The 25,262-nt window shown below is 40.5% G+C and overlaps 1 protein-coding gene across 2 annotated transcripts in view; it reads right to left on the reverse strand.

Moving 5' to 3' along the window:
* Nucleotides 1-2,807: 2,807 nt before the first annotated feature.
* The window catches only part of SMUG1 (single-strand-selective monofunctional uracil-DNA glycosylase 1), a 41,944-nt gene continuing 19,489 nt past the window's right edge, over nucleotides 2,808-25,262 (reverse strand). The window contains exons 7-9 of one of the 2 annotated variants that reach the window (XR_012688612.1): nucleotides 5,859-5,977; nucleotides 5,113-5,193; nucleotides 2,808-3,418 (exon numbers count right to left, since the gene is read on the reverse strand). The gene's annotated coding sequence lies outside the window, so the exon portion shown is untranslated. The remainder of the gene's footprint in view (nucleotides 3,419-5,112; nucleotides 5,194-5,858; nucleotides 5,978-25,262) is intronic. The other variant, XR_012688613.1, reaches the window with a different exon arrangement.

The following is a 25,262-nucleotide window of genomic DNA, read 5'->3' on the forward strand; positions in this document are numbered from 1 at the left end:
GGAAAGGATCCTATGACATCACCAGATCACGTGACTCTGCGGTCACATGGTACAAAGGTGAGGAGTCTGCTGCTGCAGCAGCAGTAGTTATGTACCTGTTCCTGAGCAGCTGCTGACATTAATTGTGTATTAGATAAGAGAAGCGCTGATGTGCAAGGAGGACATGTGAGGGGAACGCTGGTGTGCAGAGGGGGCATGTGAGGGGAGCGCTGGTGTGCTGTGGGGGCATCCGAGAGGAGCGCTGGTAAGCTAGGGGGCATGTGAAGGGAGCGCTGGTAAGCTAGGGGGCATGTGAGGGGAGCGCTGGTAAGCTAGGGGGCATGTGAGGGGAGCGCTGGTAAGCTAGGGGGCATGTGAGGGGAGCGCTGGTAGGCTAGGGGGCATGTGAGGGGAACGCTGGTAAGCTAGGGGGCATGTGAGGGGAACGCTGGTAAGCTAGGGGGCATGTGAGGGGAGCGCTGGTAGGCTAGGGGGCATGTGAGGGGAACGCTGGTAGGCTAGGGGGCATGTGAGGGGAACGCTGGTAGGCTAGGGGGCATGTGAGGGGAACGCTGGTAAGCTAGGGGGCATGTGAGGGGAACGCTGGTAAGCTAGGGGGCATGTGAGGGGAACGCTGGTAAGCTAGGGGGCATGTGAGGGGAGCACTGGTAATCTGGGGGTATGTGAGGGGAGCGCTGGTAAGCTGGGGGGCATGTGAGGGGAGCGCTGGTAAGCCTGGGGGGCATGTGAGGGGAACGCTGGTAAGCTGGGGGGGCATGTGAGGGGAACGCTGGTAAGCTGGGGGGGCATGTGAGGGGAACACTGGTAAGCTGGGGGGGCATGTGAGGGGAAGACTGGTAAGCTGGGGGGCATGTGAGGGGAACGCTGATATGCTGGGGGGCTCCTAATGTCTTGTTGAGGGTGTCCTAAAGTGTCTGGGGAGGTTGTAATATGTCTTGGGGTGGCATGATAATATAACGGGGGGGTTGCATATGTCTGAGGGGTGGCGTGATACAGCTGAGGGATGGTGTGATAAATGTAATATCTTATTATAATATATTATATACTGCGTGATCTGTTATGTACGGTGTTTACGTATTGCTCGGTTTTCCATATTTACATTATCCAACAAGTCCCAACATTCCAGGATCCATGCAATAATCCAGTACCAGGTTGTGACAGCTGCCATAACAGGTAGGCGAGAGGAACACCATCATAATACAAAATGGGGAAATTCAAATAGCCGCAAAGTGTCTCTGGGAACGTCCGCAAGACACTTTGCGGCGGAGATTTGACAGAAGTCCCCTCCCATTTTTCCTTGCACCGGAAATTGAGTGGGGATTTCTATTGTAATATCGCCGGTAATTGAATCTCCCCGATATGTCATGTCTAAAGAAGAGCAGACAAGTCCCATGTTGACCACGCCCCCCAACAATGTGGCCACGCCTAACTGGCGGCACCACCGCTGGGCGGCGACAAACAGCACCTTCCCTGCTCGCTTGTGGAGGGGGGAATTTGGTGTACCGGGACCCCAAATTCATTTTGGTGGCCCTGAAGATGGGAAAGCATACATATTCATTAAGATTTTAGCAGTGCTTTCACAAAAATGAATGGTTAGTACAATGCTAAAAATGTGTACCTGAACTGGGGCACACCTTGCTCCAGTGAGACCTCTTGATCTGTGGTGCAGGGCAGTCCCTTTCACAACCCAAAGTACTTTCTGATCACGATACAGTTCTTACAATATCAATGTTGTGAATGAATGACAATACTACCATTGTGAATGGAGAACTTATCTACATTCATACTGCTTCCAGTATGTGCTGTGAGGTTATCAGAGACAGTATAAAGTACAGCCAATGAGAGGAGACAACTTTTTTTTTTTCCCGCAGCTGGTAAAGAGGACACATACATTTGTTATTATGAATGGAGCAACCTTGCTGATAAGCTCTTCCACCTGACCATAGTAAATGCAGTGTGAGAGTAGTGCAGCGAGATCCCTCATCTATAACATTAATACATTCATGTGTCATTGTACAACTGTGCTAAACATTCTCCTAAACTAAGAAAGCTTCTTAACTGAGGCAAGTGTAGTGAAGCCACTGTCAAAAGGTACAAGTGAGTAACCGTTGTAAGAACCTGAGCAATATTAGTATTCTAATTTGCAAAACAACATTGAATTGTATGGACCCTGCCCATCCACAGTGGACGCACTCAACGAGTTGTCGTAAGCCAATGGTAAGGTATTCTGCTCAAGAAGGTCACCAAAGTTCCTGACCGGAAAACAGGGGTGACACAGTGTTAAGGGGGAGTAGGGGTGGGATTAATCCCCAACACTAAGGGGTACTCTCTATTCCAATTTGATTGGTTTACCTCATTTGCACTATGTAAGGGCTAGGATGTCTTTTAAACATGGTTGCTATTTACATGACCAATTAAATGTCACCATCACAACCAGACTAGGGATATATTTACTAAACTGCGAGTTTGAAAAAAAAAATGGAGATGTTGTCTATAGCAACCAATCAGATTCTAGCTATCATTTATTTAGAACATTCTGCAAAATGATAGTTTGGAGATGTTGCCTATAGCAACCAATCAGATTCTAACTGTCATTTGGCAGAATGTTCTAAACAAATGATAGCTAGAATCTGATTGGTTGCTATAGGCAACATCTACACTTTTTCAAAACCACAGTTTTGTAAATATACCCCTAGGACTTTTTTACTTTCTGGGTTAATTTGCTAGTACATATCCTTGTGCATAATTAACTTTTGTGACTACAAGAGCAGGTAAGTTACACTTTGTATTGTACTCTGCTTATAAATGTTTTGCAATGTGAACAGCCTTGGTATAAATATATAGGTTTTGAATGCTATGAGCATGGTGAGATTGTGGAAGTGTTTAAGGATCTGATTGAGAGTTAAGTCCATTTACGCCACACAGAAATTGTGACTTGAGTAAAGTTTCTCTCACTGCGTACACACAAATTGCAGCTATATTTTGAATTACTGCATATGCCCATTCTACTGCTTTGGCAAAATAAAAGGTCTGGCAAAGCAGGGAGGCTTTCAGGAGGTCGATATAGGCAAGCGTGTCAATATTTGGTTTTGATCTTTGGTATAGAACTTTACTGATGTTGTAGGCTTAGAGTCTGCTCTCATACAAGCAGCAGTCAGTAAAATCTGCAGAAAAGACCCGAACGAGAGATAAATAAATAAATGGTGTTTACTTACGAATAGGTTCATTGATAAGAAGGGTGAGCCCAGGAGTGTTATGGAAGAATTTAAGTGGAAGAGATGCACTTGAGAGCCAATAGTAATTAAAGCCTCCTGGTATAAGTGTTCCCATTGTGTTGGTACTCTGTAGATGCTACATGGGACAAATCTGTAACCTTGAAGATGGGGATCACAGGAACATCCCATGAAGCGGAGGGCCACTGAAAGGAGTGAATGTGAAATTATGGTTAACATAGATGGTAACACCGTCACCTCTGGTTAGCCTATCAGCTCTGAAAAACAGATAGTTGGGGATATTGGGCCTGATTCATTAAGGAAAGTAAAGCAAAAACTTCACTACATTTTCTTACTCAAGTTTTCTGGACAACACCATGTTACAATTCAAGGGCTGCAAATTAGTTTATTATTTTGCACATGTTTTTTCATGTAGCATACAAATACTTGAGAACTTATTTGTACACTGAAATTTTAAGTTGATTGAGGACATGCCCTACCCAAAATATAAATCTCACTTTTAAATTTACCTCCCACTGCAATGTAACATGGTTTTGACTTACTTACTTTTGCTTAACTTTCTTTAATGAATCAGGCCCATTGACCCTATTGACTGGTGTGGATGGACGAAGCCAGGATTCAGATATGATGGCAAGTACGTCCGGCAATGTGTGGATAGGCCAACTATCTTCTAAGGGGAGTTTTTTTTCTTTTAAAGGCCCCCCACATTTATGTGCATGAAGCCAACCACCAGTTGTATATGGACTTCATAAAACAACTTTCCTTGGTATGGGATACGAGTCCTCTATGGAGTGAAATTCATCTGGTGAGTAGTCAGTAGTCTAACAAGGGAGAGGTTTAAAGTGGTAACATACACAGAAAAATCCCTCAGCACATTGCTTAGAACCAGTAAAAAAAAGACTCTAAAACAACCTGAGTCCCTATGGTGGGTTACATGTACATGTGCTTTTAAACGGAGAGCTAATTTACCCAGTGGTACCCAAAATGGCAATAGAAGGACCAGCACTGCTTGTCAGCTACTGATCACGTGCATGCCTCACAGACAATATTACAGAAATGGAAGTTGCGCAATCAATCTATACGTTTACAGCAGGTGCTAGAAAGGGGATGGGTTATTTAGAAAAGAAGCACACATAGAAGATCCCCCAGGTTAGCTCTCAATTTAAAAACACATGGTATGCAACCCAACATAGGGACTCTCATTGTTTAGAGTTAGATCCATTCCAGGATGGGTGTAAAGTGGCTGGAGGCTTATCATATCATATCTTTGTAATGTATATTTTTTGTATTCTTTGGGGGGTATTCAATTGTTCCTCCGGGCGCCGCCGGAACGAGCGCGTTAAAACTATTACCTTTTATACGGTAAACTTGCACGTAAAAAACGTTAATACGGTAGTTTACTCGCAGAAATTCATCTCGCAGCTCAGGGAGCCGCGAGATGAAATTCAGAGAGTAATTACCGTATAAACGGTAATAGTTTTAACGCGCTCGTTCCGGCGGCGCCCGGAGGAACAATTGAATACCCCCCTTTGTGTATCTAACCAATATTCCTGCATTTTATGTACAAATGGCAGCTGTTTTACTGGCTCACAGCGGTGTGCTTGGGGGTTTTGTGTGCGCTTTTCCTATCTAGATAACCCCTCCCCTTTACCATATGCTGTAAACTTCTAAAAGCCATTGAGTAACTTTAATTTTCCGTATATCAGTAAATATTTAGAGCCAGATTGCAACTTCTATAGTTAAATTCTCTTATGGTCACTTATCCAACAGGATTTAGATAAAGATAATGGCAGGCCACAAAAACAATCCAGCAAGTGTGGTTACATGTAAAAGAAGAATGCAGTGTAAGAAGGCATTAAATATTTAAAGGAACACTTACCGTCAATTTGCGCAGTGAAGTCCTATTCCGATCACTGCTCTGTTCAGAGAGCGGGGACTCGGAGGTTATGGGAGAAGGCACCTGTGGCGAAAAAAATATATCTTTTCGGCGTGGGAGCACTGACTGTGATTCGCCGGCTCTGCTTACAGTACTCCAACAATGGCAGAACGAGCAGACACCGAAGGTGACCACAGGGCAGAAGACAGGCACTGCTGGTAGATTATAAATAGAGTTGATTAGTGCCAAACATTTGGTGTTCTATAGTCCAAGGAAAAGTTGTGTCAAGGTGTGAGCAGTAGTAGTAGTGTCCATTTAACAGTCTATAGGGAATGGTTAAACGTACAGCTGCAACATCATATCAGGTCTACTACAGTTATGAAATGCAGGGGAAAATCACCTCCTGTCGGTAACTACTGACTGTGTTTTAATAGTGTATTTTGAATGCTTCCATTTTTATCCGACATGTAATTGGTTTCCCTGTTCCACTCTTGCTCAACTCTTTTAGAACTGTTAAATAATATTAGTGGGCACTAAACCGTCCCCTAAATTCTAATGGAACCCCAGCAGTGCCTCAAACTTAACTAGTTAGATAATCACACGGATAATGATTAATGACCCTCTGCCCCAATAAAATGTCAGAATAAAATAAACAAATGCATAGGGATTTACATACCAAAATATTCCTTAAATACGCTATTTTTCAGATATGAAATGCTTCCACAAGTATAGGTCACAGTATGACTTACCAAGTAAGCATCTAGATGTGCTGTATATCTCATCCTGCAAAACACATTTTTTGCACGAGCCTAATACAATCCAACAAGCCTGAGTTGAGCAAGGAACCGGAACGTCTAGATATTTAAACCTGAAGATACAAAATTAAGCACTTCTTAAGTACATCTTTTTTGAGCAGAGATTTATACAGTAGCCATAATAATTAGCACAATTGTACAACAACAGGGGCATGACTTCATCATCATTTGCACTGTGAACCAGCGGTCGTAATGGCTTTTATTGTGTTTGGCAGGAGGAAAAGGATAGGAGGACCAAGTTTTCAAACATATTTTGAAATATTCTTGCCATTTCACCCTCCTTGTTAAATGATCCTGTGTGTTTATCAGGCTTATTGTGGATCTAAAAATACTGCTGAGTGCGGCATATTTCTGTAAAATTTCATTTTACTGACTTTAATGAATTGATAGGCAGCCTTGTTAGGAACAAAAATAAGTTGCAGCAGAATTTATTTTATGGCACATTTGACTAAGGTCATAGCACCATTTTAAAATCCATATTCAACTCCTAATTGTCCATATGTCAACACTTTTGTAGTCACAGAACAACATGTATCCAATTAGATAATCAGAAGGTTCCCAATAGCAGGGTTGATGAGCTACTATGAGCAGTTAATGAGCTACTATGAGCATTCTGTTGATCTGATTGGCTACAAGTTGTTCCGTGGCTACAAAATTGGATGTGCTTAGTTTTTTACTTTGCTGACATTGTGAGAGGCAATGACCTGCTCACTAACGTGTGAGTAAGTTAGGATATTTACTGCATGTAACAGGGGGAATGTCAAGATCTGTGAGGGGGAAGGAAGGCAGAAAGAAGGTCGAAATGGGTTAGACAGTGCAAAGAGAAGGGCCTCCCAACAGTTCAGAGAAGTGATTTGAGATTTCTAGCACACTGATGAGTGCAACTTGTGTGTAGTTCACCCCTATGCAAATCTAATCGTATCTCAAGATATATTACGATTTGAATATGGGTGGAAATACGCTCTGCCTAAACAGTGTTTGTCTGTTTAAACGCACATGCATAAGTACAATACAAGTTCACATCGAAACGCATAAAACGTATTTGGTCATAAATTAAAATAACAACTATTAACATTATAATAATTTAAAAAAATGTTATTTTCAAATATAAATTTTTATTTTTTTGTAATAATTGTTTTACATTGTTTGCATAACTACAGGAGGCATATAGTACATACAATGCATTTAGATAGTATGTAGCATACAGTTGTTCTGCGATAGCTACTGACATGCATACGTTAATACAAAGACTATTATTATTTATTTATAAAAGCGTCACATGATTTCCACAGCGCCGTACAGATTACAAACAGTAGACAATCCAGGGTATACAGCACAGAACAAGAAACGAGTACTACCAAGACTCCAAAAGCTCCAAGCAAGGCTAGTACCAGTGTAGCTGGAGCACAAGTAATAGGTGTAGAGACAGCAGGGAAGAGAACCCTGCTCATAAGAGCTTACACTCTAAAGGGATATACACATAACAGGTACAAGGGGGTGTCACTGGAGGGGATCAAGGGCAAGACGAGTACATAAGAGGGATGGGAGATGAGGGAGGGCGAGGTAGACTATGCTGTGTTGGTCATCACTATCATTCGGCATTTACAGCTGCCCTGTAACGGGTGTAAAAAAATACAGTTGAATTCAAGCGTACTTATGTAACCCTTGTAACCAGGTAATACTGTACCTTTTAGTAATATGGAACAGTGCTTCCACCTAAATCTTGATAGACTTGGGATTAGTACTCCCAAGTTTGAGCACTTATGGGTTGATTCTGGGATTTTCCCCTACCAGTTATTTACCAATTAATTAGATAAGCCACTATAAAAAATTAACCAGGATTATGTACTTAATTAGCAGGTATTATGGCAATTTATCATCAAATATATACAAGTATATAAAAATAACAAAACCTCACTGTCTCATGAAATCACTTTGGAATTGGGACGACATTGTTCCATCGTTGAATGAGATTTTCAAGTCAGTTTGAAAATCTCAAATTAACGATTTCATGTGCTATGGAACGATAATCGTTCATCGGTCTAGGGTACATAATACTGTGATTTCAGCCAATCAGTCGTTTATTGACCTGATGATCGGCTGTCACTATAGTATGTACCTAGGCTTAGTTTCACCCAATGCTGACAGGGCCACCTTACTCCTAACATGTTACTTCATATATACTATTTAGCTCAGTAATACACAGCTTTTGACACCTGGGGGTAAATGTATCATAGTGCGGGTTGTACAAGTCGCCGGAAATCAGCGAGATGACAGCTTAAAAGCGCCGCTTTAAATTTAAGCTGTCATCTCGACGATTTCCGGCGACTTGTACAACCCGCACCATGATACATTTACCCCCTAGCCTCTTTTTCATGTATGCGTTTATTTGGTCTACCTTGTATGTCCCTGCTTTATGTTTGTCCTGTTTTCCCTCCTGTACGCCGCTGAGTAGCACTGTGGCGCCTTACAAATCTATAATAATAATAATAATAATAATATATAATTGTTCAATAGTGGTTTTCCTTTAGCTTTTCAGTATAAAAGGTCCATTTATCACTATTACATGTATGAATGGATACCTCATACATGTATTTTTAAAATAAATGCTTTCATTTTTTTTTAGCTTAGTTCCACTTTAAGGGAAACACATGGCGAAGCATTGATGGGAAACGAAAGCTGCATACACCCTTGTTCCGCACACAAATCCTAAGAGTAATTCTTTTAATGCTTGTAGAATAATAACTAGCTCGTGATAGCAACTACCATATCAGTATAAATGGGACTAATTTATCTGCTATCACATGTCTAGTAATGTTGAGTTACCGACCAGAGAAAGCAGGGGACAAAGCTATTTTACTTCCTATATTTGCGGTCTAGCAAACAGCACTGTTAATTAAGTGAAGGGGAAAGGGTCACATATGTTAAAAACAGCACTGGTAAATGTTGTAGATCAGACAGTAATAAAAATCTAAATACACAGAAAGCCACCTTGTCTACATGATACAAATCTGCTAGGGACAAAGGTGAGGTTAGAACAAGGAATATATACAAACCCTACAGTCCAGGGTCCATTATACACAGCAGGCAGAGTATATTATTGACAGAGCGATAGGAAGACAATCAGTACAAAAACAGATCTTACGCTCTTCAGTGACAGTAAGACCGATGGCCCAATTTAACTCTTTAATGAGAGGCCTCTCGTCTCATTCTCTTCCAGTAATCAATTCTTTATCTATAATATATATCTCTTTTTTCATTATTTGTGTGTCCCTTTGGAATTCACGTTCACAGCCCAATGATGGTGGTAAAGAGAAAAAGCATAATGAGTAAATAAATGTAAAATTGACAGATAATAAATGAACCAAATATTCAGAGGGACACTGCATAATAATTGGTCACCTAAAGGTGTGTGGACCAAGAACACAAGTACACCCTGCTGCATATTCACACTTGCAGACTCTCCCCGCATGTCTGGGAGACTCCCATAGTAGTGGGTGAGTTCCCACACTACTGAGAAAGCCTGGCAATCTCCCATAAGCTGGGCAGAGAATCGTTGGGTGGATCATAGCCTGATGTCGCTATTCACAGCATTGCAGTCCCCCACCATGGATGAAACATTGGGATGAAGCATAAGTAATGACTACATCTGTGTGCTAGATAGCCACTGCCAATTTCATGCAGTACAGATGTTTATCCGGCTAAGTAAACAAGTCACTGAATTTAATTTGTTCTATTCTCTATAGACAATCTGAGGTCAGTTACTGAAACACTAAAGGAAAAATAAATATAATTAATGTACAGCAACACCTGTCCCCATTCAGGAGAGCGATCGTCATTTTCTTTTAGTCCCCCATAAGCACACTAGCTGGTATGAGCATATGTCCCGTCCCGGCTCTCTCCCCCAGTTTGTACCACCCTATTTGTGTTTCCCCCTTTCCTTTAGGATGTAAGCTCTCAGCAGCAGGGCCCTCTTTCCTTGTGTGCACCTTCTACTATTCCATCACCCTCTGTACCTGTTGGCCTGCTTCCCTAGCCCTGTTTTCTTAAGCTTCGGCCTACTTCTCGCCGATATCTACCATCACTTTCACTCATTGTCCCAGTAATAATTTGATTTGCATTACCATGTTACCTGTGTCTGTGTATATATTTTTGTTCTTTCTGTATCATGTTGTGTCATGGCTCACCGTTTTCACTATGCCATGTACAGCGCTGCGGACCCTTTGCGGTGCCTTATAAATTAAAGATAATAATAATAATAATACATCAGGGAACAGCAAGAAGTGTGAGGATCCTCGTGACTCAAGTGAATTAGCACAAGGCTTGAATTTATAGAAATTTTTTATTGTTGCTCTTTTGTGCATAATATATATATAAAATTATTAGAATCCCAGTATATAGTCCACTATATAGTCCCTGACGCCATGGCGGAGTGCTGCGCACACTGTTATAGATTCCTTCTGGTGGTGCCACCCATGCCCCTGGATTAGGTATGCCCACGGGTGGAATTACATTCACAACCTCCCTGAAATGATTTTTCAAAAGTAGGTAAGTATGTGCATATTGAATACATACAAAATGTACATGTGATGGCCCAAACAAAGTATGCAAATATAGAAATATATTAATCAATATAGTTCTTTTAGAAATACAAACACTTGATCCAATTGGCGCACCATACGGCACAATAGTTTTTTTATTAAATGATAAGTAATACCAAATATAATATTTAAATACCCAATGAGTGACGCAGCTGTCAAGGGCTGTGCGGTCCTACCATGCAATGCATACAAACAATTGTAAAGACTAAGACAGCGCTGAAACTGATTGAGATCAAACACGATGCTGAATGGATAATAAATATTTAATTCACATACCAAATATATACAATATACATGCAATCAAAAAAAACAAAACTCTGTCCCCTACTGGGGGATAGAATATATCTTGAGCTGAAATGTCCAAGGACAATTAATGTAGAGATTAGACACTAGGAAGTGGGTATGATGTGGGAGAAGGGCTTGGTCTCCTGGGAGTCAGTGGGATGTACGCACAAGTTGGTTGTCTTCCGGAAATTCTGGGAGAGTGGACTGTTCTAAATTGTGTCTTCTGTTATTGTTTGTTCTCTTGCTCCAATGTTTATTTGTATTATGCTCTGTGTATGTATTGCTGACTGTACGCTGCTGCAGAATCTCTGATGATCATGATGAAACTCGCAAGTAGGTGAACAAGCAGGGTCTGATGTCCAGGAGGATACTCACCCCCTTTACTCCTTGATAATTGTACATTTATGCATATTCCAAAAGGCAGAGGTACCAGGGATCCTTTCCATTCTGCTGAAAGGTGGGGGAAATGAAATGAACAATCCTGCTGAATGGAGTTTGCTGTGACAAAGACAAAGTTGGAGTTTAAAATATTTTCCAGATAAATCTGCCAGGTCAGGCCTCATCCAATTCCATGATAACAACCATTTTACAATATGAGGATTAGCTCAAATAGCCATCCTGTTATTTTTTTTTTTTTTTAAGGCCAACTAAATACACAACTAAGCACACATGTAGTTTGAAAGCTTGATATGTCCTGCCCTTGCAGATTATCGAACATGTCAGCTTTCACTAAAGGGATGGGACAGAAAATATACAGGGCTTGTTATTTAACTGTACTTAGTTCTGTAAATTGGTTACTTTGAGACATGATTTAGCTTAATAATACACTTTTTATGATGGAAAAACTATAAATGAAAATGGTGCTTCTATTAACACGGCCATTACTGAGCAGCAAACTTTTTTTCCCACCTGGTCTCACATGCTTATTACCAACAAGAACTTACAGACATTAAAAATTATGCCTTTACTGAAAGATGAGTACACGTACAACAGGTTGCCATGTCAACTAGTAAATGATCTTGATGATATCTTTCACCAATTTAATGAACTGCAACCAAAAACTTATTTAAAAGAAATAATAGGTCTTAACTATGCCCATAACATATGTATGATACATACGCCGATCAGCCACAACATTAAAACCACTGACAAGTATAATCAATAACATTGATTATCTTGTTACAATGGCACCATTCAAGAGGTGCAATATATTATGCATTAAGCGAACAGTCAATTCTTGAAGTTGATATGTTGGAAGCAAGAAAAATGGGCAAGCGTATTGATCTGAGCAACTTCTACAAGGGCCAAATAGTGATAGCTTGACGTCTGGGTCAGAGCATCTCTAAAAAGGAAGGTCTTGTGGAGTGTTCATGGTATGCAGTTCTTAGTACCTACAAAAAGTTGTCCAAGGTAGGACAACTGGTGAACAGATGACAGGGTCATGGGAGACCAAGGCTTATTGATGTGCATTGGGAACTAAGGTTAGACCATCTGGTCTAACCTTCCCCACAGAAGAGCTACTGTAGCACAAATTGTTGAAAAAGTTAATGCTGGTCATAATAGAAAGATGTTAGGACACACAGTGCATCACAGCTTGCTGCCTATGGGCTGCAAAGCCACAGACTGGTTAGTGTGCTCATATGCTAAAGCCTGTCCACCACCGAAAGTGGGCACGTGTGTGCCAGAAATGGACCACGGATCAATGGAAGAAGGTGGCCTGATCTAATAAATTATGTTTTCTTTTACATCATGTGGATGGCCAGGTTGGTGTGCATCGTTTACCTGGGGAAGAGATGGCACCAGGATGCACTATGGGAAAAAGGCAAACCAGCGGAGGCAGCGTGATGCTCTGTGCAATGTTCTGCTGTGAAACCTTGGGTCCTGACATTCGTGTGGATGTTACTTTGACATGTTCCACCCATCTAAACATTGCTGCAGACCAAGTACACCCCTTCATGGCAGCGATATTCCCTGATGGCAGAGGCCTTTTTAAAACAGGATAATGCACCAAGTCACACTGCAAACAATGTTCGGGAATAGTTTGAGGAACATGACAAAGAAATCAAGATGTTGACTTTGATCAGATTGAGATCTGGGAAACTTGGAGGCAGACATGGACGCCCCACCTTGCAACTTACAGGACTTAAAGGATCTGCTACTAATGCCTTGGTGCCAGACACAACAGGACACCTTCAGAGGTTTTGCAGAGTCCATGCTTTAACTAGTCAGAGTTGCTTTGGAGGCATGAGGGGGACCTACACAATATTAGGCAGGTAGTTTTAATGTTGTGGCTGATGGGTATATCTATATCCCTTCTTGTAGTTCAATATGTATCAATTATTCATTTTTCCATCCAATGCTTTGGGGCCATCAATTTCCTTTTGATTTCTTCTTCATCTCAAGCCTCACTAGAGAAGCTGGCATCACAATTTTAAAAACCACTATTGTGAAGCAATAATTATCCATGGTTAATCCAAAGAATACAGCAAATGAACACAGGTGTGTCACTTGTAGAATAGCCACCCCCACCCCCCAATAACGACTAATAAGCAAGTCCAATAAACTTTAACTTTTATCAACGTTGGGTGTGTAGCATTTTTAATGACAAAGGCCTGTAAACCCCACCTCCTAGACCTGTCTCTGGGCATCATTCCTTGAGGCTATATTGGGTCATGGGCAAAGCTCTTTCCATGTAAATCTGTCCACATCAATACTTTTTTTTAATATATGGCAAAATTCCACCAGGTTACACAGTTCAGCATCATCTATCTGCGAATGATGCATAACCATGATTGATTCAATAACACAACTGCTCAAAGACTCATACTGCCCTTCTGTTATCAAGACATAATATTAGCAATATGTTAAATATATTTAGACATTATTGTTTTGCATCACTGAGACCATATGGTATTCAAAGTAGCTTGAAGAATGACACACTGCCATAATGTCTAGTGAATTATTTAAATTTGCTATTAGAAATTATATTATATAAACAAAGGATACAAAACAGCATCTACTCAAAAAAAACACAACACGTTACCGGAGATTTGTTGAAGCCATAAATTCCACACCATACTTTCATTTAGGTCCCAAATAAGGGGAATCGGTTATAAGAACAAATTCAAAAGTGGCCGGTTACCCAACATTAACAGGAGATCTGGCTAGCGGTCAGCACTATAATTCATCCCAGAGGTGTTCTATGTGGGTAAGGTCGGGGCCAGTCAAGGGGCCAAATCATGAAAAACAGCCAGAGACCATTATCCTTCCTCCACCAACCATTACAGTTAGCAGTACTAGCAGATGTCTTACCGTCATTCATCACTCCAGAGAAAGAGATCCCACTGCTCCAGTGCCCAATGGCGGTGTGCTTTACACCACTCTAGTCAACGTTTGGCATTGTGCATGGTGATCTGAGGCTTGTGTTTCTCGGTCATGGAATTTCAATCTATGAAGCTCCTGACTAACAATTCTTATGCTGATGTTACTTACAGAAGCAGTTTGGAATTATGTAATAATGAGTGTTGCAATCGGAGACAGGCAGTTTTCATGCACTTCAGTAATCGGCAGTCTTGTTTTGTAAACTTGTGTGGCCTTCTGCTTAGGGGCTGAGCTGTTGTTGCTCCTAGATGTTTCCCCTTCACAATAACATAACAAACAGTTGACCAGGGCAGCTGTACAAAGGCGTAAATTAAATAAACTGACTTGTCGGAATGGTGGCATTGTATGACAGTGTCATGTTGAAAGTTCTTAGCTCTTCAGTACGACCCATGTTACTGCTGTTTGACTATGGAGATTGAATGGCTATATGCTTGATTTTATGCACCTAGAAATGGATGTAGCTGAAATGGTCCAACACACTAATTAGAAGTGGTGTTCACCTACTTTTGGTCATGCAAATTGCTACGGACACCTCTAGTGAGGGAAATTAGTTTAAATACTGGTTCTCAAGTACAAAATTGTCTGGTAGGTGCACATCATCATCATTTATTTATATAGCGCCACTGATTCCGCAGCGCTGTACAGAGAACTCATTCACATCAGTCCCTGCCCCATTGGAGCTTACAGTCTAAATTCCCTAATACACACATACAAACACACACACACACACACACACACACACACACACACACACACACAGACAGACAGACAGACAGACAGACAGACTAGGGTCAATTTGATAGCAGCCAATTAACCTACCAGTATGTTTTTGGAGTGTGGGAGGAAACCGAAGCACCCAGAGGAAACCCACGCAAACACGGGGAGAACATACAAACTCCACACAGATAAGGCCATGGTCTGGAATTGAACTCATGACCCCAGTGCTGTAAGGCAGAAGTGATAACCTCTAAGTCACCGTGCTGCTTATCCACAGAACCACAGCACTTGCAAATGCACATGCAATTGCTTTCAAATGTCCATCCGAATATGCTACTCTATTTCCCATTGATTTTATACAGAGGTATGCCAATGAGGCAGCTCTCTCACAAATCAGGTTTTAAAGGGACAGTAGGGACAACAAAGAATGATTTCTACCATGTTGGCAGTGCTAATAAAGAGTGCAGTGGTAGTACTTTATACTGTTCACTACAAATGTTTTTGTATAGATTCTTGCACACAAGCTCTATTAATGTTTGTTATTGATCTGTACATTGATGTACGGCTGTGCAGTTTTGGTTGTTTCCCATCAAATAAAGGATAATAACAATTTGCCTAGTAGAAAAATGGATCCAAATGGCACAGATTGACGTCAATGTACAGTGGGGGCAATGTATCTTGTGAATGACAAGAGTGTGACTGTACTTGCTACTGCAGGTAACATGGTGGCTTGATACACACCGTAATTCAAAGGTACATAAAGTAAGTTATGTGAAATTGCAAACCACAGCCGTACCGCACAGGTACCTACATTTACTGTAGTAAATAAAAGATCCCAAATCTGAGGAATGTGGATTAAAGAAAATTATTCTCTTTCCTGCTTTAGAATATTTAGCTGTGATCAAGTATTTTGTTTTATATTTAGCTATTGTAACTAACTAAACATATGTGCAAGAAGTATGGGTAATGTGAAATTCAGGGGGCACCCTCCCCCTTGCACCAGCAGTGCACACTAGCAGGACACTTGATAGCTGATGGGAAGTATCATTTCTTGACCATTTGCCCGAGCAACAGCAAAAGGATTTTGTTTTGTTTATAGGTTGTTTGCATTTTTTTTTCTTTTGCAGTGGATTGGGGGAGGGTAGAAACTGGTGACAAATGAGACCAAGTGCCAAATCATCTAATAAAACTAACTTTGCATATTACTTGAAGCTGCCATTCCTTCTAATTTGCATGAATCACAGATCCATTCTGCTGAGCTCGGCATTTTGATGCAGTTATGGATGAGATGGAAAATGTACCAAGACAATGCTTGTGAGAGTACAGCTCTTCTTCCTACTATTTTTTATGGTTATATCTTCCATTTAGATTTTCTACCTTTCCCGATAGCATTCATTTTTCTTTTAAAGCTTGGAAAAAAACAGTCCTTTCCTTTCAACTCTATATATTTTACTTTGTTTCTCTCATCATCTCCTTGGAATTACGTTTCATAATGTATTCCTACACCCCATACACTTCCACTATTGGAGCTTGTCTCTTTTTTTGTACTAGTCTGCCACATTTCATATTGTACTGGTATCATAATACTGTCACGATTATGGCATAATCACGACTTAATAAAATAAAAATTTATTGTATACAAATGATATGACACCTTTTAACATCATCATCATTATCATTACCATTTTATTTATGGCGCCACTAATTCCGCAGCACTGTACTGAGAACTCACTCACATCAGTCCCTGTCCCACTGGAGCTTACAGTCTAAATTCCCTAACATACACAGAGTCAATTTGTTAGCAGCCAATTAACCTACCAGTATATTTTTGGAGTGTGGGAAGAAACTGGAACACCCGGAAGAAAACCCATGCAAACACAGGAACATACAAACTCCTCACAGATAAGGCCATGGTTGGGAATCGAACTCATAACCCCAGTGCTGTGAGGCAGAAGTGCTAACCACTAAGCCACCATGCTGCCCAACATCTGAACTCACTGGGCCCGATTCATGTTTGGTCATACGACCATTTGTGTAGTGTATCTTTGCGTGAAATAGCTCTGCGCATGCTCAGAAACGGATATTAAGCCAATGGACACAATGGCATGCAATTTGTGTCCAAACACAAATGACACTTACGACAACCTATGACTTCAGGTATGGAATGGGGAAGGGAAGGGATGGACTAATGAAGGAGATGTACAGTAAGGACATGCAGAGAACATTGTCACACATATGCGGCAGATTCAAATCCTAGGTTTCTCATAAGTACTCTTGGTTTCAGTCATATCATTTGCACCAGCTAGAGGGCAGGTGTAAGTGCCGACTGATAGTGATAATTGACATGGCATGGTCTTTGATTTAAAAATTACACATATGCATGCCACTAGCTAGCACAAAACATGTATGCAAGTAATATTATAAAAGTACATTACAATTACAGCTTTATCCATAGTCAGTTTTTGTGGAGGTCAATCTGACTGAGGAGCAGTCCATATTCTTGTTGACCCCCATACCAAAAGATCAGATGGCTATACGTTATTGAAACTTGATTGAATAAATTGTGCACTATAGTAATTTTATTATATCTTTTTATACCTTAAGTATTGTGACATTTTTCGTCATATTAAAGTCCCTTTAATAATGTTCTGTCTTTGTGTTTTTAAGGGTTGTGCCTTAAACAGAGTCCTGTCTTAAAACGGAGCAGTGGTTGATTGTGGTAAGGAGCCCAAACTTTATGGAAAACGAAAAAGCCCTTCAGGATGCTAGTAATATATTCCATTTGGTAAATATGCCACACCCGGCTGCAGACCGAATGGAGTGTAGGCGGAGGAGTCATTTCAAGAAGCTGCAATCTGGCAGGTCACCGTCTCATAATGTGTCGGAATAGTCTGTGGGTGTGAGAAGGGAGATCAGGGATATGACACAGAGAATGACAGAGGTGAAGGAGATGACAGGGTTCCAGAAGGAATGAAGCTTAGGCTAGCTTCTCCATACATCCAGGAAAGTGCCAATGCGATCAAAGTTCCTCCAGCAGGTACCGCTCACCTGTGGATAGATGTTATACAGTCTAGATGGGACATAGTACCACCTGTGGAACATTATACGTGTATTTTTTTTGAGGCGGACATTGATAGAGCATCACACCATCCATTGACATCTGACAAGTCTTCCTGGTCCAAAGACTCTTCCAGCTCCGCCAATTGGAAACAGTCTTTAGTATTTGTCAAAATCGGAAATAGTGTGTAATTTAAGTTTTGATTATAGTAGGACAGATCAAGGAGAAACAAAAAAATTTCAGTAAAAGTGTTAGGTTTGGAAGCAAATCTTGGTGGTGGCAGTACTGGACAATTAATAGTGAATGCAAGGTTGAATTAAAGGGGAATTTTAATCATTTTTAGACAGATCAAATGGTTTTATGATGATTATCCCTTTGACTCAGGTGAGTTCTGGATGTGACAAATACATATATATTAAATTAAACCATACATATATATTTTAGCTTGAAAAAATAACCATATTTAACCATTGTCGGACTATGGCATGAAGGGCCCACCAGGGGACAGCAACGCTAGGGGCCCACCAGAGGGGGTGTGGCCAACCATCAAAGAGGCGAGACCAGACACTAGAGGGGGAATGGTCAGCCCACAAAGGACAGCTAGCACAATAGTGTAGTATATAAAGAATGCAGTGTGTATAAAGAGTACAGTCTTGATCTGCACCTTAGATTGGGCATTACAGTCACCAAAAATCGGGATTATCCCACTAGACCAGGCTTGACTAACCTGTGGCACTCCAGGTGTTGTGAAACTACAGGCCTCAGCATGCTTTACCAATATATAGCAGCTTATTGCTGGAAGGGTATGCTGGGACTTGTAGTTTCACAAAACCTGGAGTGCCACAGGTTAGCCAAGCCTGCACTAGACTCAGAACATTTGACAGACTGTCCTACCTGTTCTTGTCACCACCTGTGGCTGCTGGTTTCTTTAACTGCGGCTTGTCTGGATCCTGGAATGTTGAGGGGTCCTATTTGGAAAAAATTATGGGTACATTTAGAAAATTCCAACCAGCCCCGGCGTTAAATCAATAGGACCCACATTTAATACTTAGGACTTCCTCCAGCCCCAACATAAAAGTAATAGTATTCCCATTTAATAAACCTATTTCCCTCCCAACAGACAGCCCCTGCAATAAATTAATCACATTTACATATAATAAATATACCTATTTCCTGCAACCGTCACTGCCATTAAATAATTCATATTCACATTTAATAAATATACCTCATGCTCCTCAAACTCAGCCCCACATTCAATAGCGCCCAAACCACCCCATCTTAAGTTAATAGTCCCCACTATAAAATTAAATTGCCCCATCTTCACCCTACAAAGAAAATAGCACCTATTATTTAGCCACCACCTACCACACATACATTACATTGCCAAAAGCCCGTTGTGCCATCACACACACATTACTCCGCCCCTTCATCACCATGATGTGCCTCCTTATAATCACACTGCACCCTCCATGCTGCTTTTGTTCCCCCCTTCTCCTGGCTCCCCTTCACACACTGCCATACTGTCTGTGCTCCCCCTTCACTCTGCCATGCTCCCCCTTCACTCTGCCATGCTCCCCCTTCACTCTGCCATGCTCCCCCTTCTCTGTTCCATGTTCCCTCTTCTCTGTTCTATGCTCCTATTTCTGTTCCATGCTCCCCCTTCTCTGTTCCATGCTCCCCCTTCTCTGTTCCACGCTCCCCCTTCTCTGTTCCACGCTCCCCCTTCTCTGTTCCATGCTCCCCCTTCTGTTCCATGCTCCCCCTTCTCTGTTCCATGCTCCCCCTTCTCTGTTCCATGTTCCCCCTTCTCTGTTCCATACTCCTATTTCTGTTCCATGCTCCCCCTTCTCTGTTCCATGTTCCCCCTTCTCTGTTCCATACTCCTATTTCTGTTCCATGCTCCCCCTTCTCTGTTCCATGTTCCCCCTTCTCTGTTCCATACTTCTATTTCTGTTCCATGTTCCCCCTTCTCTGTTCCATACTCCTATTTCTGTTCCATGTTCCCCCTTCTCTGTTCCATACTCCTATTTCTGTTCCATGCTCCCCTATCACTTACCTTTTCTATCTGCTTCTTCCTTTTCTTCTCCTCTGTCTTGCCGGCGCTCCTCACTGAATGTCGGGCGTGACGTCATCACGCCCGGCATTCAGTGCGAACGGAGCCGGCGCTGCGGTCACGTGAGGTTTTTTTTTTTTGGTTTTTTTTCTATTAAAGTTTCTAGCTCCCCCCACCAACGAAGAGGGGAGCGATTCAGGGTCGGGGCCTACCGGTGGATAGTCCGGTCCACCGGCGGGCCAGTCCGACCCTGTATTTAACTATTCAACAAAAAGAATGTAGAAAAATAAACCTGCAGTTTACAATAGTACTAATAAGACACATATAGAAATAAAGAATATGTAGTAAAAAAAAAACCCCCAGCAAATTCATGAAATGCAAATGTTTAATGTTAGCATATACACAGCAGAGATAGACATTTTGTGGGCTGATCCTATATTCGTGATAGTACACCCACCAACATGATCGGCTCTACCCTCCTGAATATCGTTGTAGACACAAAATGGCTACCTCCATACATGTAGATAACAGGTACCCTTGCGTACACCTAATTTCTACTGTATTAACCTTCCCCTTATGCCACATTACACGTATGATAAATGAGAGATGCAAATAGGCTGGGTACACACTAATCACACGATAGATGACTGTTTGGTTGATATCACATAAGTGAGTATGCTCCCATGATCATGTTTTATCGTTCCAAAGAACATTGTACCGTTTCATTTGATTTTATAACCGAACTAAAGATCTGTTTCAACGATGGAACATCAGCTGTGTAGGCATATCTCCATAGAGTTTACAGAGCCGGTTATGGTTATGTCAGATGAAAAGCACAGACCTGAGGGTAAATCTTGTACAATGTGTATAGTATGTACACATGAATCGGCATGCTGATCGGGACTTTCAGTCGTTGGTAAACTCATTAACGTTACTGCATCAGGAGAAATTTTCTGTAATGTGTTATGTAGTTTTCACGAATATATACTAATTGTATAATATTACTGAACTGATTATTATGTAATGCTGACGGAAAGACATTTTGGAATTCTAAATGCGCCACTTCATTAAAAGGATAATTATGTGCAAGACGAACACACAAACTGTCTCTTGCCTCTGCCAACCTGATCCAGTGGGTCCTCCAATGCCTCTAATGGTCTGAGCAGAAGACTTTCTCTCCTACTCAGGGTGAGCTTTCTCCAAACTTCTAGCTGCATCATCAAGGTACCAAACCACATGAGCTCCTCACTCATCCGGATCGCAGTGATATACTGCTAATTTACATATCTCATCTAATTCAACACTGAGCTACTTTTTATTTTTTTGTGGAATTATTGTTTTAAACATTAATTTACAGTGCCCATACAGTAATAGATAGTATGTATCCACTATATACAAAATAGGAAGAATTGTACTGTGCAATTGTTTAATATGGAAATAAAATGGCAAACCATTCATATCTGGGACTCTCTCTGGATATTAGGGACATTTAGCAAATATGATTTTTTCAAGCCACACTGCATTCTGTGTGTATAACCAGTGACTTGGCCCCAGTCACGAAAGCACACTGATATTACTTGTATGTACTTATTAAGCCCCATGAAAGATATAGAGCACGTTACAGAACAACCTCAAGATGAATTGGGAATGATAAAAGTTACGTGTTAACAGCTACATGAAAATTATTACTTGATAAAGTTCCATAAAAACACACACACAGTGATATACAGCTGCAGAGTCTCTTTTACTGGTCACCGACTGTCTATTGCAAACCTATGAAACCAAAACTCTCTCTTTTAAAGCTTTGCTTCCTATAAGCTGCCATCAAGGGGGAGGTTTTCCATTGTTAAATAAAATATGTACTACAAGGGAAGGTAAGTAGTGAAACTTGTTTATATTTTACAGGCCAGATCTCAGATACAGAGGCTTTCTCTATTGCAGCAGATTTTACGGCTTGTAATGCATTTATAATTATGTTGGGGGGGTTTTCTGGAGCAATACAACCGAGTGTTATTTAACCCAACCTAAGAGCCTGTAACCTATTCTAGTATATTATCAATAGTGAATTTCTATTCTATACAGTGTACATAAAACTTGTTATACAAACCTAGAATCTATAAACATTTAACATCATATTTAATGTTGTGACTTTGTGGAATACTTCCTAATACTGAATAAACACTGTAGATTTTTTTTTTGCCCAAAAGCAGTAGTTTTATTCTCCCATTACGAGTGGGAAAGTGCTTTGTAACAATGACATTATTTCATAAAGTTGTAAAATTCAATTAGTTTTGTATGCATTTTTATTTTAAGTTAAATGTTTAAGGTACATTTGACTAGGTTCTAAGCAGCCCAATTGTATTCAATATTCATCTCTTTCCTCTTTGTTAGCCAACGGTCATCCCAATATTTAGATTGACTTAGGGGCACATTTATCATTATTCACATAAAGTGAAAAGTAGTTTTCAATCCTTATCGCAATGATAAGGATTGAACTACTTCTCACATTTATGTACAGCCGTGCACAGAAACAGCAGTTCCAAAAAACTGCTGTTTCAGTGATAAAAAAAAACATACTTACCCCCCTCTTCGGAAGCGCTGTCTTCGGGTCTTCTCTTCACTCTTCAAGTGCGCATGTCCAGTTCCAAGAACTGGACATGCGCACACAGATCCCCTCTCTGTCTCTGCAACGATAGTTGCAGAGAGAGAGCGCTGAGTGACAGGGAGGGATCATGTGATCCCTCCACACATGCGCTGTACAGCTCTGCTCTCCGGACCAGAGCTGACAGCATTAGATTTCCTCAATTCGGATGATGTACGCCAGCTGCAGCTGGCGTACATTAACATGACAAGTTCCCGAAAAAAATGTTTTTTCGGGACTTGTTAGATTGCGGCCAGGAGCAGTCACCATTCTGTTGAATGGTGACTGCTCCCAAAAACGAAGAGGAATACAAAGCAGCAGATATCCATGATATCTGCTGCGATGCCCCCTTAATAAATTTGCGGAGGACACTGTGGGACCTTAATGACCCGTTAAAAGCACTATCGTGCTTTATTAAATATGCCCCTTAAGACAGTGGAAGGTGCAAAGTCCAACAGCACAGAGTAGTGATATGAGGCTGTGGTCACACTGATGCAGGAAATAGCAGCGTCAAATGCACCTCTGTATGAAATGAAGTTCATACATCCAACTTGTTTAAATAATCTGTATGGTTTGAATATTACTATTTTCACTAAAGCAATCAATCGCTTCACAGCAAAACCACACTTGTGAAGAATTAAAACATGTCACTTTTTTAGATGAACAGTAAAATTAAATTTTCAGGTTCATTGGCTATTGTCCCTAATTTCTAATCTCTTTATTATAAGCAGATCCCTTTAGTTATTGTACGGTCCTTCTGTAATGTGCAATTTTGGGTTTAATCACTGCACACCAGAATATGATTGCACACTATAATAAACCAATAAATAGCCTTCATTTTTTTAAAGAATACAACATACGGATAACAAAAATACATGTTTTCAGTTGTAGATTTTCCCTACATTATTTTTTTATGATGGGAATTGATGGACTATACTTTATTGAAGTCCAAAGCATGGAACTGAAATTGATCAGTTCATCTATGGGCTTAAATGAATAAAAAGCCTCATTGGCATTTTTATTTTTTGTTAAAAAAAGAAGATTCCAAAAATGAAGTTCTAAACAGAAGCAGATTTCAAAGCCAAACGGTCAAATCTACACTGTAATGTATTAAATAAATTTGAACGGTCAAGGTAAATATCATTAAAGCCTTGATCCCAGTCGTAAGTAGTATTTTTTTTTATATCAGTCTATTGCACCAATGAAAAATATAATCACTTAATCGCTGCATTTTACAAAAAAAACAAACTTAAATCGCAAAGTCCCTGAGCAGTTAAGGGTTAACTCACTGCTTTACCAAGCCATGCCCAGTTGACCTGAAAGCCCAAATTTGGGCTTCAGTGTCACTAATTTTTATTTTTTTTTGTTTTATAAAAAAACAAAACAAAATAGATAAAATTTAAAGAAGATTTTTAAATATTATTGCATAGGAAAAAAATACTTTATTATAAGAATATTTTTTTTTTATTTTTTTTTAAGGATTTGGAGCAATTATTGACATTCGAAAGGACTAAAGCCAGTGGGGACTACTGTTGTCAGTAACCCTTTTGGTGTATTGGTCAAAGACGGTTAGCCCTTTAATAAATCTGCCCCTAACTTCCTAACATTGCATGTAGGTGCAAAGTTTGCACTAACCCACAGCAACTAATCAGAAACTTGCTTTCATTTTTTATTGGACAAGATAAAAGCTAATTATTGATTGGTTGCTGTGGTTCAGAGCATATTGCACAACTATATACATTGTAAATAAGCCATTAAGTCATACTTGCCAACAGGAGGGGGGGGTCAAATTTGCAAGTTATGCAACAAATCTGCTCATGAAGGTCCCTATCCAGCAGGAGAAAGACCTGCTCTATGGGAGACCTACCCATGATTTGGGAGTTTCCTGAACATTGTGGGAGAGTGGACAAGTGTGCCTCAAGTGTATTTATACTACCCCCCCCCCCCCCCCCCGGGACACCAGTCCCTAGGACTAAATGGTATGATGCATTTTAGTGAGATATACACAATGCTACAGCACTGAAACTGGTTGGTTCTAATGAAGGCACCAAAACCACATATATTGAGTGCATGAAACAAAATACAAAAACAATACATAAAATCAATGTGGTATTGTTGTATTTGAAATCCGGTTTGACATGTCCAAAAAACATGAACTTGGATGAAATCCAGAAATGTGTGGTCAAAACCTAAGTGTTATATCATATCAGTAGAGTCAAGGTGAATTCAGAGGTTTTTATGCCCTTGTTTAGTGTGAGTGAAAAAGTCATATTAATATTCAACCTACCTGCTTAGGTCCTCAATGATTATAACTGGATCTATAGCTGACAGACTAATTTACAGAGGAAAAATATACAGTACTCCTTCCCTATACCACTTCCGTCACACCACATAGTCTTACCATCAGGTATATTGTATGTGTAGAGTAGAGTAAAACGTAGTAATTCCTTTACATGGTACTCTCCATAAAGCCACCCTCGCTATAGCACAAGTTTTGGCCTGTATTTTAATCTGGCATTATAAAGAGGAAGCAGGATAATAGACACAATCCAGTTATAAAGATTGGACAGATATCATCAGAAGGTTGGGAAACACAGTCAAT

The sequence above is a fragment of the Mixophyes fleayi genome, chromosome 2 (genome assembly GCF_038048845.1).
Source record: "Mixophyes fleayi isolate aMixFle1 chromosome 2, aMixFle1.hap1, whole genome shotgun sequence".
Classification (NCBI taxonomy): Eukaryota; Metazoa; Chordata; class Amphibia; order Anura; family Limnodynastidae; genus Mixophyes; species Mixophyes fleayi.